General features: G+C 42.8%; 1 protein-coding gene across 1 annotated transcript in view; it reads left to right on the top strand.

Moving 5' to 3' along the window:
- Positions 1-19,339, top strand: part of LOC311144772 (nuclear receptor subfamily 6 group A member 1-A-like) — a gene marked incomplete at its 5' end in the record, with an annotated part of 114,584 nt that overhangs the window by 84,599 nt on the left and 10,646 nt on the right. The gene's annotated exons all lie outside the window — the stretch shown is intronic.

Genomic DNA, 19,339 nt, shown 5'->3' with positions numbered 1-19,339 from the left:
AGAACTAGTTATAGGAGTACACTATACTAAGCAATTCATTGGTGAACTGTATGAGTGGCTGTATGTTGTGATGTTGCTCTGTGGGTTCATTTTGTGGGGTACATTTGTGACATGAAATGTTGGATCATCATTGTGGACGGAAGCATACACCTGCAGGAACAGATAAATATCATTAATATCTTGTACTTTTTATGCCATATCTAGAGGCTTTGTTTTTTTCCTTTGCACTGTTCCTGGTTTGTTACCTAGCACTGACACATTGGTTAACCTCTTAAGGATCTGACCCTTTTTTTCAATTTTCGCCTAAAATGACATACCCAAATCTAACTGCCTGTAGCTCAGAACCTGAAGCAAGGATATGCATATTCTTGATACCATTTGAAAGAAAACACTTTGAAGTTTGTGGAAATGTGAAATTAATGTAGGAGAATATAACACATTAGATCTGGTAAAAGATAATACAAACAAAAAAACAATAGTTTTCAACTTTTTGTTTTGTTCCATCATTTTTGAAATGCAAGAGAAAGGCCACAATATGATATTGCTAGATGTGTGCAAAGTTTCAGATTGATCCAGTGAAGCATTGCAATACTGGACTATTATGTATCAAGTCTGCCCAAATGTGCTGAATTGGTCAATTGATACATTTTCAAGTACATAACTATAGAGAACATACAAAAATGATATGGTAATACAAAATGTAAGTTTACACACTCCCAGGAATGTTATACATGATGGATCATTAGCTTATACACTAACTTTCACACATCTAGATGGCCGGGCGTGTTGGGTGTGGAGCCAGAGACAGCAGGGGTTCAAACTATAATCAAACAAAACTATGCTACATTTTATCTCTGGGACCCTTAGGATGACAAATCAGAGCAAGATTACTGAATGTAAGTACATTATATACCTTCAGAGGTGAATGTATCAAACCAGTTGCCTTGATACGTTTTCTTGTTGTGCACTCTCCTCAAACAATAGCATGGTATCTTTTCACTGTAATAGCTACTGTAAATTAGACAGTGCAGTTAGATTAACAAGAATTTAAGCTTTCTGCCCATATAAGACATGTCTATGTCCTGGAAAGTTTGCTGTTACTTACAACAGTCATGCTAATCACGGGGCGGCAGGTAGCTTAGTGGTTAAGAGCGTTGTGCCAGTAACCGAGAGGTCACTGGTTCTAATCCCCGAGCCGACTAGGTGAAAAATCTGTCGCTGTGCCCTTGAGCAAGGCATTTACCCTAATTGCTCCTGTAAGTCGCTCTGGATAAGAGCGTCTGCTAAATGACTAAAATGTAAATGTAATTAGCGCACGTTTGCTCAACCGTCCTGTATACGGGACACCGATCCCATAGAGGTTAACTATATTTGTATTTTATTGACAAAATGACTCAATTAGGTAATGTCAGTGTATGTTGTCAGATTGAACCTGTGTTTATGCTTGGACATGCACTTTGGTCCTCTGTGAAAAGTGCCAGAGGCAGAGGGAGGGGAGGCTAATTTGGGCAGGGAAAGCATTGTTCAACAGACAAAATAGGACTATCAGTTCCACTCAGATAACCCCTAGCCGTCATTGGACCTCAAGCCAAGCCGTGACCCCATGGCTTGAACTCTGTGGTCATGTGACCAGGCAGTAAAGTGGCCAGTGGTGCTGGCTTAGAAGTCTATGCTCAGAGAGAGGACAGGCTGTGGAGGGAGGAGGTTGTCTGTCGGAGAGAGAGAGCAAGAGGGAGAGAGAGAGAGAAGAGTCATGAGGCCAAGGCTCCCATGCCCTTTGGCTTTTCTTTAGCAGAATCTGTGCTTGAATGGCGTCCTGGCAAACTGGGAGAAGCATGAAATGGATACATGGGAAGGTAAGGGAGGATGGGATGGGAGAGTGAAAGGGGTTGGGTCTATTGCCTTTATGGTCCATACTTTATGCAACCCTAAATCTGCATGTATAAATGAGAGAACAGACTAGCATTTAGTTGGGGCGAATCATTTTGGTTTCCTTTTTTACCATCACCAGATTCACTAGCATTTGGCTTAGCACTTTGTTTTCATTTCATATGTTTAGCAATAGATGAGGATGATTCTGGAGTTGAAAAAATAATAAATCAATGAATGATGTTGTTGTTCCACTGAGGATATAAAATATTTATTTCAAACAACATGAAATTGAGAGAAGTAGAATGAACAGAATGTTTTTTTGTTAAATGAAATTTAGACAATGGTTTTGTCAAATTATTTTCTTTGTTTCCTATTTTCTTCTTGGGAAAAAGGACTGGTTACAAACCCATTACGTAATGATATTTTGACCAGTTTTTTACTTTTGTTGCCATTATACTTGCCAAGGTATACATGTGATATATTTGTTATTGCAAATATGTTTTTGTATTTTGTTGAATAATCAATTAATTTTTTATGAATTAGTGAATACATATTTAAATATTGTTCAACATCTTTTCAGAGTACTTCAATATATTTCATTATGTGTGTTAATTTGAGTGTAGTAGAGTATTTGTGTGTATTGGTATGTATAGTTGATTATGTTGTTGTGTACTGCTGAGTGAAGTTACATATGTATTGATCTGTGGTATGTGTCTGTGGCCCATCTGGAAAAGGTTTTGTCCCCAGTCAGCATTGTTTATGTGATAGAGGAGAGGTTAGGATTACTCCACTGGGCAGTTTTAACCTCCTGGGTTAGCCCAGCTTTGACTACCTTCCCAAACCTAACACAGTTTCACTTTATTTCATCACATTTTAATTTGTCAGGGTATGATAAGTAGCTAATGTCCTGCCTCTCACTGACTATTGGATATTTTATCATCTTTCATGTTGATATAAATCCCTTTAGAATTTTTTGAAGTGTGAATTCATTTTAGTTGCTCATTTACAGCCCAAACCAATCCATTCAGTCAGTCCCACTAACTGTCATGTCCTTAGACTGTGCAGAGGACTCAGACCTCTGCAATGTTCTCACCAATTGGATTATGTCACATTTATCTTTTCCGAGTTACAAATCAATGTAGTGGTTGTGGGGACACTTTTTTTGGTGTGGAATGTTTTTTCAACGTGGAATCAGTAATATTTCTTCATACATGACTCACAACTCAGTGTTACCACAGTTTCCACCAGGCAGTGTTCTAGAGACACCATGTTGAATGGACAACCAGATCAACAGCTCTTTGCTGGGTATTATTTGTTTGATAATGGTTATAAATGTTTACATTTTAGTCATCTAGCAGACACTCTTATCCCAAGCAATTTACAGTAGTGAGCGCATACATTTTCATACTTTTTTCCCCCCATACTGGTCCCCCGTGGGATTCAAACCCACAACCCTGGCGTTGCAAGTGCCACACTCTACCAACTGAGCCACATGGGTATGTGATAGTCATTGTGATCATTAGTCTAGTGGTTTAACTATCAGCAAGCTTCATCTGAGTTGTTCCCTTTCCGAATTCTCTGGGAACATTTCTCTCATGTTTCCTATTGTCTTTTAAAGGTGCACTATGCATAAATCGCTCCGCCATTTCCTGGTTGCAGAAATTCAAATAGTTCCCCTAATTTAGGTTTATGTGACCAAACAAGCAAGTATAGTGTAGATAATCATTGTACCATCTAAACCACTGTGAAATATATTTTCCACCCAAAAATATTGTATTTTAAACTGTTTGAAGCTGGTGTACCAAACCGAAATTAAAAGACGCAAAACGAAACTTAAGAACAAGAAGCATAGAAATAACGCACATAGAACAGATCTACTGCTTTTTCTACTTGCTTTCAATGAGATTGACAGACTAATAACTCACATTCCTATGTGAGTTTGGTCAGGTCGCCCAAAAAGTTACATATTGCAGCTTTAAGTGTCGTATTTTCAGGGAAGGGAAGGGTTACTGTATCTGCTCATTCCCCCCATGCTAATCCTATCCAGTCAGCATTGGAGGTTGTGTTGCTCTACCAGCTCAGTTGGTAGCGCATGGCACTTGCAACGCCAGGGTTGTGGGTTCGATTCCCACGGGGGGCCAGTATGAAAATGTATGCACTCACTAACTGTAAGTCGCTCTAGATAAGAGCGTCTGCTAATTTTTTTTATAATAATAAATAAAAAAGGTGTTTCTTCTGCAGCTGAAGGAGGGTTAAGTCCAATCAGTCTTTTATCATGTAAAGGAGCCCGCTGATGCCTTTCCTGTCTCTCAACACACCACGTCACTCTGGACTTGCCAGGAAGTCCCTTTTCTTACAAATTCTGGGTGGGGGGAGTGTGTGTGTGTGTGTGTGTGGATGAGGGGGTAGGGGGATAGAGGCTGTGTGTGTGAAGATCAATAACAGTGGGGGAGGTCAGGAATCGTGGCTTCTGTAATACAGGCTAAATATAGCCAATGCCAACACCTCTTATTATGGCCATCTAGGGTCTTTTAATTCAAACCTTTATGTGAGTTCTGATCCAGACAAATCAAACCATCAAGTCCACCATATCTCAGACCTTTGTCTCCAAGGGGAGTGTTATTTAAACTGCCAGTACCCATCCCCCGATGCATACGCACTTTAAATCTAACACAAACACCATCTGATACCCCTTATGAACAAAGGACCTAGTTTAACCTGATAACTTTATAGATTTTTGAAATCTTATTTCAACCACCTACACAAACGCGCGCACATAGAAGTAATATAAAGTGCTTGATTGCATTATAGTGTGTATTTCCTGATACAGGAAGAGTCTGGTCGTGGGAAAGATGGGTGGGAGTTAGCCTGCTGAGCCTGTTAGCCAGCTTATGCTGTCTCTAGCAAGCCTCCAGTCATACTGAGGAGTGCTGGGGAAAACAGACTTTTATTAAAGAGGGGGTTTATATGGCCCAGTGTTACAAGCGCCTGTGTTGTTAAATACCACCATGTGGTTCATATCAGGTTGTGCTGACTGTTTAGGCTCCACATTAACAAGTACACTATCAAACTGCTGCACTGGACTTCTGCCAGCACACTCATGTTTGACAATAAATAAATAGTATTTAAACATGCAAAATGGCCTACGTTTGTTGAAACCTTACATTTTGACTTTTATTGAACACTATAGTAATTATATAATCGCTCAGACATAGTGTGCCCCAGTCTGTGAAGAGCATCAATTAGATTTGTGTCAATGGTCATGTTGAATTTAAAGATTCGATTAGGGGCCTTTTCTTGATGGATTTTAGGGAAGGATTTGTAACTGTTGCCAGGACTGAGAACCCAAGGAGCTATGATGCAGAGAAATAGCCAAACACATCATTGCTTTACTTATATTCGTGTGTATTGGGTATATGCTGTGAAATTGTTAGGTATTCCTTATTAGATATACTGCACTGTCGGAGCTAGAAACACAAGCATTTCGCTACACCCGAAATAACATCTGCTAAACACGTGAATGTGACCAATAAAATTTGATTTTAATATTGATTACATTCCAATAATGAGATCAAAGACCTTAAAATGTACCTTTAGGAAATCAATGGCCCTCTCAAACGTGTTTGTGTTAGGGCAGTATGTGTCAGTTGAAAGGAGAAAACATAGTGAGCTCTGTTGTTCGTATTTCTATCTGTTGTCTCAAGACTTGTTGCTGTTTAGGACAAAAGAGAATGCAAGACAGCATTACCCTTCATGCTGTTACTGATTCATTTGTGAACGTAATAAATGTTTTGGAATGAGCTGGATTATGGAAATCAGAAACAACATTCACTTTGATGGAATCTCTGAAATAGGCCCTGTGTAGCTCAGTTGGTAGAGCATGGCGCTTGCAACGGCAGGGTTGTGGGTTCGTTTCCCACGGGGGGCCAGTATTACTTTTTTAAAATGTATGCACTCACTAACTGTAAGTCGCTCTGGATAAGAGCGTCTGCTAAATGACTAAAATGTAAATATCTAACAAACGAGTGACTAATTCAGTATTAATTAGCATATAATTAACATGGTATTTGGCTGGAGTCTAATTACCCAATGCTAATGACCCAGGCTGTAATCTCTTGTAGAATCTCAGCCCGCCACCCTGAGACAGTACTGTGTGAGGGGGGTTAAATGTTCTCCAGTATGCGATGTCAACAGGCCACCATTGACATGACTATGAGCCAAATCTGCAACTGCATAGAAGTAAAAAGATTAACATAAATAATATAATATGCCATTTAGCAGACGCTTTTATCCAAAGCGACTTACAGTCATGCGTGCATACATTTTTGTGTATGGGTGGTCCCGGGGATCGAACCCACTACCTTGGCGTTACAAGCGCCGTGCTCTACCAGCTGAGCTACAGAGGACCACATAACACTATGGAGACTCAGTTAGAGACCAAACAGCATGGTGGCTGACTGTTGGAAATGTGTATCTCTGGCCCATATTGGTTATATCTTCCTACTATCTCACAGAGATAGATAGAAAGAGTGGGAGCGAGAGAGAGTCGTCATGTACTGAACTTAGGAGAAAGTATGCACCCTTTCCTCCCATAAAGGAGTAGAGAGAGATGTAAAGAAGGAGGGGAGGGAGGAAGGGAGGGAGGTAGGAGGGGAGGTAACAGTGGAAAAGTACAGCAGATCCCTTCAACCCCCGCTGCCTCTCAGCTGGTGATGATTGTGATGGAAACACAAGACAAAACCGCTGAGTGAAATACCCTTCAGCAGGCCTTGTGGTGAGGTGGAGGAGGGAGGGACGGAGGGAGAGGAGGCGGTCCCAGGATCCAGACTGTAGAGAGAGAGGGGGTGGAGTTCAAGATGAAGCAAAGGCCTGACTTTACAACTCTCCCACATGTCCCATCACTTGGTATTTATCACCCCCATTACATGATCCATGATGAGCTGGGGGAGGGGAGGGGAGGTGACCAGAACCAGAACAGAACCAGTCTGATGGACTGGACCACTGACAGCCATACAGGGAGGGGTGTGTGAGGTGGAGCCAGAGTTTGATGTGACATTGAGATCAAGTGTGTGAAGGTGTGAAGCAGGCTGATTATATGGTGGCCATGCACTTGAAAGAGAGGGTGACAGATTTGGCAAATAAGACTCTGCTGGTGTGAATGAAGGAAATAACGGTCATTGTGTTTTTCTCATTGAAGGAAGTCAGGCATTTCACATGTGATGCTCAATTAAATATATGGTTTTGATGCATTCTTTGAATTACCACATGTGCTAAAATAAAACTGACAAATGGCTTAAGGTGTCAGCATGCTTCAGTTCGGCTGTCTGCTAGCCGACTTCCGAATGAGTGCGCTCGCATGCTCCCGAAAAGATGTTTGCTTGAAAAATGAAAAAAAAGGGGGAAAGCAGCAATATTACCCCGGGACAGTCGAGGGCGATGAGCTGGTAATAGCCATCTATGGCCAAACAATGAAGTGACGACACACCTAAACAAGGAAGACACAAGAATAAAATAGTGTACAGAGAGACAGTTGACTGGCGAGAACATTTAATTTGTCTTAATTGCCCGGGATCTACTAGATTTGATGTACCTAGCAACACATAATAGGCGAGATACGGAGACAGAGAAGATGCCCGCTACAGGTTCACAATGGTGGATGTAGGGGCATATGGCCGAGAGAGCTTTCAAGAGAGTTATTTTGGGTCCAAACTGCTGCAGAAGACCCTAGATTTACCACCGCCAGCTGTCCTGCCAGGTACCACAACGCCAAGTCCTCATGTTTTCCTGGGAGATGCAGCTTTCCCCCTACATGAGAACCTCATGCGCCCTTATCCAGGTATGTTGATAATAGAATGTTGCAATCAATTTCACTTTTTCTGTTTCTAATTTCCATTGTTACTGCATACATGTATGCACCTCTATATGAGAAGTGCCATTTTATCAAGGCTTTTGGAATAGGGTTCCTGGAAAATGGTATGGTGTTTTTGTTAACCACATATATATATCTGACATTCTCTTTTTACCTCTCATTCACAGGTGTCCATCTCAATAAACCTGGGCGTACCTGGGACTACCACCACTCTCATTGTCGGAGAGTCAGAGAATGCATTCGGCATCATGGCTGCAAGGATGAGGATTCTTGATTGACGCACAGACTCAGCTCTTTGAACCAGTAGAGTTGTATTCTTGTTAATAAAATGAAACCTGATTCTGGGATGTCTCAGTGTGCAGTAATTTAGATTAGATTAGATTGAACTAGACCACAAGTAGAAGAAAGCCTATGAAGTCTGTGGCACACAGCTCTTCTGTACGTTGTCAGCATTTGATGTTCAAATAGAATGCATTGAAACACCTTGTATTGAGATGAAGAAATGCCAACAGAGCTTTTTCAAATCAAATTGTATTTGTCACATGCGCCGAATACAACAGGTGTAGACCTTACCGTGAAATGCTTACTTACAAGCCCTTAACCAACAATGCCATTTTAAGAAAATAGAGTTAAGAAAATATTTACTAAATAAACTAAAGAAAGAAAAAAGTAACAATAAAAGAACAATAACGAGGCTACATACAGGGGGTACCGGTACCGAGTCAATTAACATTTATTCTTGCTTCTGAAAGTGAACTACAATACAAAAGTGTGGGCTGAGAACAAACATGTAAACAAGTGTCTATGGAATAAAATGTAAGCGTCGGTGTAGTTACAAATATTTCTGAATATAAATATTTCTGAACAATAGTACAACAGTGTCTGTCTGCTATGAACAGACATGTAAACAATAAAAGGGTCAAATATAAAGTGTCAAGAGTGTAGATACAAATATTTATGAGCAATAAATATTTCTGAACAATAGTAAGACTGTGTCTTATGAACAGACATGTAAATAACAAAAGTGTCTATGGAATAAAATGGAAGTGTCTGGTGTCTTACTCCTGAGATGTGGTCCCAGTGAAACTGGATGAAGATCTTTTCTTTAATGAGTCCAACGCGAAGGATACACTGCTTCTCCGAGACCAGCCTCAAATCCCCGTCATTCGTGTGCAGAAAAGAGGAATACAGGGGGTGGAGATCAGGGTGCCTTGTTAGAATTTGTCGGCAACTGGGTAACCCGCCTCTACCATCCGTTCTATTGGCCAGCGTGCAATCACTGGAAAATAAACTGGATGATCTCCATTCGAGACTATCCTACCAACGGGACATTAAAAACTGTAATATCTTATGTTTCCCCGAGTCGTGGCTGAACGACGACACGGACAATATACATTTGGCTGGGTTTTCCGCGCATCGGCAGGACAGAACAGCTACGTCTTGTGGGGGTGTGTGTCTGTCAATAACAGCTGGTACGCGATGTCTAATATTAAGGAAGTCTCGAAGTATTGCTCGCCTGAGGTAGAGTACCTCATGATAAACTGTAGACCACACTATCTACCAAGAGAGTTTTCATCTATATTTTTCATAGCCGTCTATTTACCACCTCAAAACGATGCTGGCACTAAGACCGCACTCAACGAGCTGTATAAGGCAATAAGCAAACAAGAACATGCCCATCAGAAGCGGCGCTCCTGGTGTCCGGGGACTTTAATGCAGGCAAACTTAAATCCGTTTTACCTAATTTCTACCAGCATGTCACATGTGCAACCAGAGGGGAAAAAACTCTAGACCACCTTTACTCCACACACAGAGACGCATTCAAAGCACTCCCTCGCCCTCCATTTGGCAAATCTGACCATAATTCTATCCTCCTGATTCCTGCTTACAAGCAAAAACTAAAGCAGGAAGTACCAGTGACTCGCTCAATACGGAAGTGGTCAGATGACACGGATGCTACGCTACAGGACTGTTTTGCTAGCACAGACTGGAATATTTTCTGAGATTCATCCAATGGCATTGAGGAGTATACCACCTCAGTCACCGGCTTCATCAATAAGTGCATCGACGACGTCGTCCCCACAGTGACCATACGTACATATCCCAACCAGAAGCCATGTTTTACAGGCAACATCCGCACCGAGCTAAAGGCTAGAGCCGGCGCTTTCAAGGAGTGGGACACTAATACGGACGCTTATAAGAAATCCCGCTATGCCCTCAGACGAACCATCAAACAGGCAAAGCGTCAATACAGGACTAAGATTGAATTCTACTACACCGGCTCTGTGCCCAAGAAAGCAAAGGTAACCTGCCTAAATGACTACCGCCCCATAGCACTCACGTCGGTAGCCATGAAGCGCTTTGAAAGGCTGGTCATGGCTCACATCAACACCATCATCCCGGGAACCCTAGACCCACTTCAATTTGCATACCGCCCCAACAGAACCACAGATGACACAATCTCAATTGCACTCCACACTGCCCTTTCCCACCTGGACAAAAGGAACACCTATGTGAGAATGTTGTTAATTGACTACAGCTCAGCGTTCAACACCATAGTGCCCACAAAGCTCATCACTAAGCTAAGGACCCTGGGACTAAACACCTCCCTCTGCAACTGGATGCTGGACTTCCTGATGGGCCGCCCCCAGGTGGTAAGGGTAGGTAACAACACATCTGCCACGCTGATCCTCAACACGGGGGCCCCTCAGGGGTGTGTGCTTAGTCCCCTCCGGTACTCCCTGTTCAACCACGACTGTGTGGCCAAGCACGACTCCAACACCATCATTAAGGTTGCTGACGACACAACAGTGGTAGGCCTGGTCACCGACAATGATGAGACAGCCTATAGGGAGGAGGTCAGAGACCTGGCAGTGTGGTGCCAGAGCAACAACCTCTCCCTCAACGTGAGCAAGACAAAGGAGATGATCGTGGATTACAGGAAAAGGAGGGCCGAACACGCCCCCATTCACATCGACAGGGCTGTAGTGGAGTGGGTTGAGAATTTCAAGTTCCTTGGTGTCCACATCACCAACAAACTATCATGGTCCAAACACACCAAGACAGTCATGAAGAGGGCACGACAACACCCTTTCCCCCTCAGGAGACTGAAAAGATTTGACATGGGTCCCCAGATCCTCAAAAAGTTATACAGTTGCATCATTGAGAGCATTCTGACCGGTTGCATCACCGCCTGGTATGGCAACTGCTCGGCATCCGACCGTAAGGCGCTACAGAGGGTAGTGCGTACGGCCAAGCTTCCTGCCATCCAGGACCTACTGTATATACTAGGCGGTGTCAGAGGAAGGCCCAAAAAATTGTCAAAGACTCCAGTCACCCAAGTCATAGATTGTTCTCTCTACTACCGCAAGGCAAGCAGTACCGGAGTGCCAAGTGTAGGTCCAAAAGGCTCCTTAACAGCTTCTTCCCCCAAGCCATAAGACTGCTGACAGCCACCCAGACTATTTACATTGACCCCCCCCCCCCCCCTTTGTTTTTACACTGCTGCTTGACCCCTGTATTTAGCCTCATTATTATTATTTTATTGTGTTACTTGGTATTTTATTTTTTACTTGAGTTTATTTTGTAACATTTTCTTAACTCTATTTCTTGAACTGCAGTGTTGGTTAAGGTCTCGTAAGTAAGCATTTCACAGTAAGGTCTACACCTGTTGTATTCGGCGCATGTGACAAATACAATTTGATTTGATTTGAACAACAGATCAAGTTGTTAATTTCACTGTGGTCCCAGTCGTTCGGTTCATGTTCTCTTCTTGAAGTCATGCACAAACTCATGCAGCTGGTGATCAAATTCCTCCCAGAGTTTTGGCGAGAGTTCATTCATTAAATCAGCTATAGGTGTGGAGAGGATGAGAAGAGGTGGGAAATTAGGAGTGTCTGGAGAGCAGTGTGCTTGGTGAGGAGAGGATGAAAAAGGACAACAGAAGAGAGCTGGTGGCTCAGTGCACGATGTTCTCCAGCTCTTGAGATATGTCTTCAATCATTTGCATCCCTTTTTGTAAGTGATGTGTCAAGGACTGAGTCTGCAGCTCTTTTCTCCCTTCTTCTCACACCCTTGCTACTACTGCTGCTGCTCTGTAGCATCAGTGAGGAGCAAACCAGTGGAGTAGGTATTGTAGGTGGGCCCAGGATAGAGCTTCCCAGGTCCTGAATGGAGATTGTTTCTAATTCTGCACTGCAACTCAGTGCGGGAGATGGGCTGGGAGCCGATCACCAGTCAGTACTGGGGGCAGAGGTAGTGCTTGGGGCCGGTGAACAGGCATTGCTGGGGCGCAGAGAACAAAACCAGGTGCTCCATTCACTGATGATTGTGCCTTGAAAATAAACAAGTAGAGGGCTATTTAGAACACATATCCAAAACATTAATGTACATCAAATATCATTAAACGAGATTACAACAGACTATACAATGTTGCAACCATTTGAGCAGAGTTGAGTAGGCCTGGCCTAGCTACTCAACTCTGCTCAATAGTTTGCAACATTTTGACTAGCTGGACCATGCTACCAAACTTTGACTTTGGTGATACCATTGTGGAATGCTTTTGGTTTTCTTTCTATGACAAAATGATGTTTGATCAGAATTTGTAAAGATATTTAGTTTAGTTGGTTGGCTTGCTTTCCCTGCATGAGTATGCTGCTAGGCTACCTAGCCACTAGAGAGCCAAGTAGCTAGCACTAGCTGGCTAGCTATTGTTAGCAAAACATGGCTACTCTTTGCGTCGACTACATTAGAAAATAGATCAACATACCCCATCCTTTGGTGAAGACGGCATGTTGCTTTCAGTCTTCCCATGCTTCACGTACCGAACAAGCCAGCAGCAACATTTCTGGAGTAGTCTTTCCACCGGCATCTCCACTGTGACCTTTGTTTCTTTTCTTTGCCTTGACGAACTAGTCACGAACCCTGCCCCACTTTTTTGAAAAAGTGGTTGAGTCGGACCCCAGCGTCTCCGCAATCTCCCTCCATTAATTGGCATTTACATGCTGGTCTTTATATAATGCATGGCTAGAATCATACTGGTGAAGGTACTTTTGTACCTCCTCAGTCAATCGATGCTCGAAGTTGTCGTTCGCCATGTTGAATCCACACTGAGTTTCGGGCTGAATCAACATGAAGCAGAAACTCGGGTCACCCCTACAGTTGACCAATCATGGACAAAGGGGCGTAGACTTCGGCTTCAAAACTTCGGCTGGCCCATGAGAATTTATTTTGTGTGCCTGAACAGTCAACAAAACCATAACCGAACCCCAAAACGAACAAAAACATCACAAAATGTCGTCATAATATATGCACGAACTGTACCGAACCGTTTCGGTTGGGAAGCATGTGGACGCCTTTATTGAGGAGGAGAGGATCCATAGTGTAAAGCAGGGCTCTCCAATCATGTTCCTGGAGTGCTACCATCCTGTAGGTTTTTGCCCCAACCCTAATCTAGCGCACCTGATTCTAATAATTAGCTGGTTGATATACTGAATCAGGTCAGTTAAAACTGGGGTTGGATTGAAAACCTACAGAAGGGATGTTCTCCGTGGTGTAAACCTATGTGATCTTGGACATGCTTTAAGGCAGTTGAATCTCTCACATGCTCTCACAGCTTGTGTTTGAAGTAAAATAGCAAAACAAAGCAGGGTTTTGTGCGATCTATAACTTATATGCAGGGACGGCCTGTTCAATAGGGCGATATGGGCGACGCACTGCCAAACGGGAAAAGGAAGGGATTTTTTTTCTAATCAATTATATCACGGCAACAGTAGTTATCAGTGTTCACGTCTGATCTGCCAGCCACTAAATGTCAAATCAGGCTAAAGTCGTGCTTCAAATGGCCCCGCCCGTTTTTGGGGCGATTTCAGTCAAGTTGAAAATCGCCCAGAAGTCTCTCATAGCCTGTCATGTAAAATCTATTTTTTTCAAATTTCAAAGCTTTCAATACATTCTCTATGGGTGTCTGTGGGCTTGCACTTACGCGCTTTCGTCATACGTGACGTAACCATGAACGTAACTAAGACAATAGCGGCTAGCAGCGTCTCTGTTGCGACCTGCAGTGTGGCGTTATTTTATGTTTTTAATTTGTAGACTTAGTTTACAAACATTCTGCCAACCATGGATTTCCAGTGGTTGGTTTTGGACTGATCTTGTTGATCGTGTACATACCCGCTACGAACGGACTAAATAATGAAAACGCTGCTGGCAGCGGAATCCCAATACAGCTGGGAGACTTGGCTGGATGACAGAGTCCCGGACAGAGAAGTGGAGCCGGCCGGCTTCACCCTGGTCAGAGCGGACCGCGATCCTGGTAAGAGAGCGACTCTGTACCCCGACATTGAACTGCTTTCTGTGTCATTGCGACCTTACTATCTGCCCCGTGAGTTCCCCCAATTGTTTGTTACCGTTGTGTACTGTTGATAATCACAAGTTTACTGGAGAACTGAGACCAAGTAGAGACTTTGGACAGGGTGGATATGGTATAATAAAGGCAGTTTATTCAGAGGTAAAGATATCTGGAATCGCGTGCACGGACTCGTTCGTCAAACTCTTAGGGAGAAGAGAGCCCCGAAAACATTGTGTGCAGACATTTTATACAATAAATGATGTAGGTTGAATCTAGTAGTTCTGATCTTCTGATTGGTCCTGATGAGTTGGGCGAGGTCCCCTCCACTGTTGCATTGGCTCTGAGTCGGTTTCTCTGTCTTCAAATGTTCAGCCTAAAGAGAGGGGATTTTTGTGTGTGTGTGTGTGTGTGTGTTTAACAGTGATGATGTGTGTGTGTGTGTGTGTGTGTGTTATCAGTGATGATGTGTGTGTGTGTGTGTGTCCTCAGAGCAAGAACTCGTGAGTTGGAAGAACTGAGAGACCTATGGCGTGGGTGTTGTCCTTGGCCACCTGCTGACAAGGCTGACAAGATAGGACTCTTTTGTCCATTGTTATAGGATAGGAACAGCATTGATTGAAAACAAACGCCCAACACAAAATGGGTCATGCACAAGATTTTAGTCAGACCAAGCTATAACATTATATATTTACTACGACAGTACATTCAACCAAAAGCTAATATAACAAAGGCATCAGAGATTATTTATAATCTGTCACAGAAACTGGAATCCATCTCCCCAGATCAGTCAATAAATGCTTCTGGTATTGACTTATAATCTGCCCCTGTCTTCATGTTGTTGCTGGACATATCTTTTTTAAAATGTGTGTAGGTCACCTAAATCATCAGAAAAATTGCCCCTCCTGAGAATTTTTTCAGGAGCCGCCACTGCTTATATGCAAGACAATGCAGGTGGCCATTTTGAGAAAGAGAATGGAGAGAGCTCTCACAGTTAAAATAAAGGGGGAAAGTATGTGGGTCCTGTCCTCTTTTCTGCCAGGCTTAGTAGAGGTGTTATTCTATTACACACAGAACAGTGGCTTAATGACTGAAAGGCTCTTGATTTAGACCTTAAGCTGAGTCTTCACTGATACCTCCACCCTTCCTTCAGCATCAAGCTTTGTCCTCATTATGCTCCAAGAGCCCACTTTAATTAGGCTAAAGTCACTTTATATGGAATCATTATAATAGAGTATTATAGGACATCTACATTTTCAGGATATCAAGTTCTTACATGCTGCAATATGTAGTAGTGTGTGAAAGCATACTGATGATACTTATTTAGATATGTTTGTTACTGCACTCTGGAGTTACTTCTGGCAGGACGTTTCTCTGTATTACGTTGTTAACTGTATTGCAGTGTGAAAGACAGTCATTACATGAGTGTTCCTTATGGACCAAAAATAATAGTGGTGTCAAAAAATAATCTATTACAAACTTCAACAAGTTTGTTTTGAGTAAGAGCTCCTCACTGTTCTCAGGTTGGTGGTATGTTCACGTTAATGACTAAGGATTACATTTGAATCCATTGGCGGGAGCCGAGTGACCCTTTTGTGTACAGTATGACAACCCCAGAAGAGCCTCCCGAGGAGACAGAACTTAAAACTCATAGGTAATCCCATTGGGCTTTAGAGGTCTTCCATTCACCATTCAGTAGATCTGGGAGAGGCTTTATACTTCTTTACATTTCCCCAGCTAATTGCCTCTAGTACATGAACCTTACCCTGGGCTCTGAAAGCCCACTCTGCTCCTTCTAGTAAGAGGAAACTTACCCTGGGCTCTGAAAGCACACTGCAGCTTCTAGTATGCTTAGAGCAGGGATGGACATATTGGACCTCTCTCATCTATTTGACAGGATTATGTCTGACTCGGTTGCAGCTATATTTAAGTGATATAGAAGATGAGGTTACCACTCAGTAGTAGTAGTTTATTGTTTAATCATTGGGTGTGCCCTTGTAGACAGTACCTGTTTTGGTTTATACTATAGAGGCCTAAAGTTTCTATCTGCCATTTTATTAGCTTTTGGCCAATCTCATACGTTCATGATAATCAGTGCTTGATTTGGACTGAAATAGGATCCGGGACTCATTTTGGGGGCCGGTTCTGTTTATATTTAGGTGCAGGAGCTCTACAATACTTTTGAGCTAATATTCTATAAGAGGAACAGGAGCTCAAGCAGTATCCCAAGTCAAGCACTGATGATAATAAATGTGTAAGGCAAAGAAAGCCTTTGAACAGTATGGATTGGCATGGGTTTGATGACCTTGTTGCTTTAGATCACTGCACCCATGACTCCCTCTTATATCTGATGGGTTAGTCCATGACTGGAAGAGCCTGTATGAGGGGAAGGTTCATTGCCATGTGAAGTATGGGTTGACCAAAGAGCGTTGGTAAGAGACTTACCTCAGAGCAGCTAGGGTTAATCTATGGGTTCAGGAGAAGGTAGCATTAAACAGGCCCACTATAGCAGAGTTCTCACCAGTCTCCTTCAGGACTGGGTTATGGGACCAACAACCCAGTCTTCATTACTCACTGTTGGTAGAATCCAGGGAAAGTAGTTCAGTCTGCTCTCAGTGCGCTCACTAACTATGGAAGCGCATCACAGGAGGCTGCTGAGGGGAGGACGGCCCATAATAATGGCTGGAAGGGAGTGAATGGAATGGTATCAAACACATGGAACCCTTGTGTTTGATGTGTTCGATAACTTTCAATGTATTCCATTCCAGCCATTACTATCAGCCCGTCCTCCCCAATTAAGGTGCCACCGGCCGCCGGTGGAGCGCACACACTGCACCAAATGTCGATCTGACGCTGCCGTTCGCTCGCCGTTTGCTCGGTGGGGTGTGTTTTCGGGATCACCCGCCGCCGGTGGGCGTCTGACTAGTGACATGTTCATGTAAATCTACATGTAGAATCGGTTTGCAGTCAGTTTGCAAATTATGGCTGGCACTCAGAGGTGCTAAGTACTCTCGGCCAGCAAACGCTACCGGTGTGTCCGTGCTTTATGGACTCCAGTTCTAATCCTGGTGTAATAGGTGACAATGGAGGTGAAGACAAGGGTTCTGGATGTTTCTCTCTATATCTTTACGAAATCTCCTAATGCAGTCTCCCATGTTGATCTGTAAAACTTCACTTTGATAACTTGACTGTTTATATTTTCCCAGTAGTGGTCACCTGTTTTTCAGGATGAACCAGTTGATGTTACTTTATTTGGGGAATTCGGTTTGAAGCACACTCCCTACTTAGTAATGGATGATGAGAAAGTGGGGACAACAAACCCCATGTAATTGCTGATTGACCAACAGAAACTGGGATGGGCTGCCTTGTTAACTGATATCATAATTAGGAGGCTAAGCCAGTAAGGGTTGGATTGTTGTGTGTTATCTCTTCTTCTGGCAGCCGTTGCTTTGCTGGGCTATTCACTGTAACCATGGCGTCAACCCATCTGTTCAGAGCTTTTATGAGGGGGGATGGTGCGGGGGTTGAGGTGTGTGTGTGTTTGTGTGTTGGTGGACGGGGGTTGATCGATAGGGTAGCACTAAAACTGTGGACAGCAGAGAGTAGGGAATGTAGGTTTTCAGTCTAATTCATTCTCTGCCCGCATAGTGTTTTATTATCTAGCCTAGAGGTAGATGGGGATTATACCAGTTAAGATTTTTAACAGCTTTTTAAAGTTTGGTGTCCTCAAAGTGTGCTGGTCTGCAGATTGTGCAGTTTCTGTGGTGATTAGTAAAGTAATTAAGAATGTCAGGAGTTCACAGAGGATTGTAAATCTTCAATGTAAAGCTATAATCCTTAGTTGCTCAATCTCTTTTTGGACTTGTAAATGAATTACATGTACCATTGATTCTTGAAGAATATAAACTATAAATGCCTCATGAGCTTAGTTCAACTCTATAGTACCCGATCAGAAACCAAAATATAAGATTGTTTTACTCCAATGTTTGTAATCAACGTAAATGTAAACTGTATAGCCTCAAAAGATGGTTAACACTATACATTTGGGATCGTGTATGGTCAGTTCTTGTATCTGTAACTCTGTCTATGAATTTGAGAGTGGTTACATTTCTCCAGCCCCATCCCTTAGCTTTTTTGCAGAACAGGGGTGGGGAGAGAACACTTTGTTATTGTTTCCATTAAGGATTCTAGCTTTAAATACATCTCTCTATGATCCAAACTCCAACACACATACCCAATGGAACGTATGCACACACAGACACATGCAAGCAAGAAATGTCACTCTATAGAGATGAATGTAAAGCCAAAAGCTATTTAGCATCAGTGGTATTGGTATTTGGGGATAAGGGTGACTGTAGTAAGCTAGGTGTTTTGAACTTTATTCTGTTTTCACATCTGGGTCTCTCGTGGCCACCACATGTTGTTAATCTGCTGGCTAACCTTAAACTCAGAGCACTGTGTAATTTAACCAACTATTTTTGAATGTGCTTCATTTGGACATCCTGTTCCACTACTTCCTCAAAGGCTGCCCTTCCCTCTAGCCTCTACCCAAGCACATGTGTTCCAAGTTACTGCCCTCACTTGGTCTTAACAACATTTCACATTTTGAAACTCTCAGCAAAAAAGCTGCACCATATACCCTTAGAGGAAACAAGGTTAAGGCTAAAATGTAAAGGCTCTGGTCTGCACTGTGTTTATCTTCTAAGGAAGACAGCTGTGATATGAACCTACTGAGGGGCTGCTGAGGGGAAGACGGCTCATAATAATGGCTGGATTGGAGTGAATGGAATGGTATCAAACATATGGAAACCATGTGTTTGATGTGTTCGATACCATTCCATTTATTCAATTTCAGCAATACTATGAGCCCGTCCTCCCCATTTAAGGTGCCACTGGCTGCCTGTGCAGTTGGAGAATAATTAACAGTTAGTTGGTCTGATATATTTAAACAAACATAAATTCCCTTGTCACAAATTCCAGTGTGTTACGCTCACGGTGAGAGATTTAGACCTTATGTGGGCTTATGTGGAAAGAGGAGTGAATCTAGTCAGGTTTCACCGAGTGGTGTTAGACTATAGACACACTGAAGAGTTGAAATGACGCCGCCACTGTGTCCAAGGGAAAAGAGAGCCTGTAAGCAAATCACCAGGCAGCCCAGCGTGTGTCTTTTAGCCTGGTCCTCTCTCTGCTCAGACCTACTGAATAAAACATTCAAGATGTCTGCACTCTCTGTGCCTATTCTCCCTCCTAAC

This window comes from Coregonus lavaretus (assembly GCF_964263955.1).
Source record: "Coregonus lavaretus genome assembly, chromosome: 17".
In the NCBI taxonomy this organism is placed as follows: domain Eukaryota; kingdom Metazoa; phylum Chordata; class Actinopteri; order Salmoniformes; family Salmonidae; genus Coregonus; species Coregonus lavaretus.
Note: the sequence above shows the minus strand (reverse complement) of the source record. Positions and strands in the feature narration are given on the sequence as shown.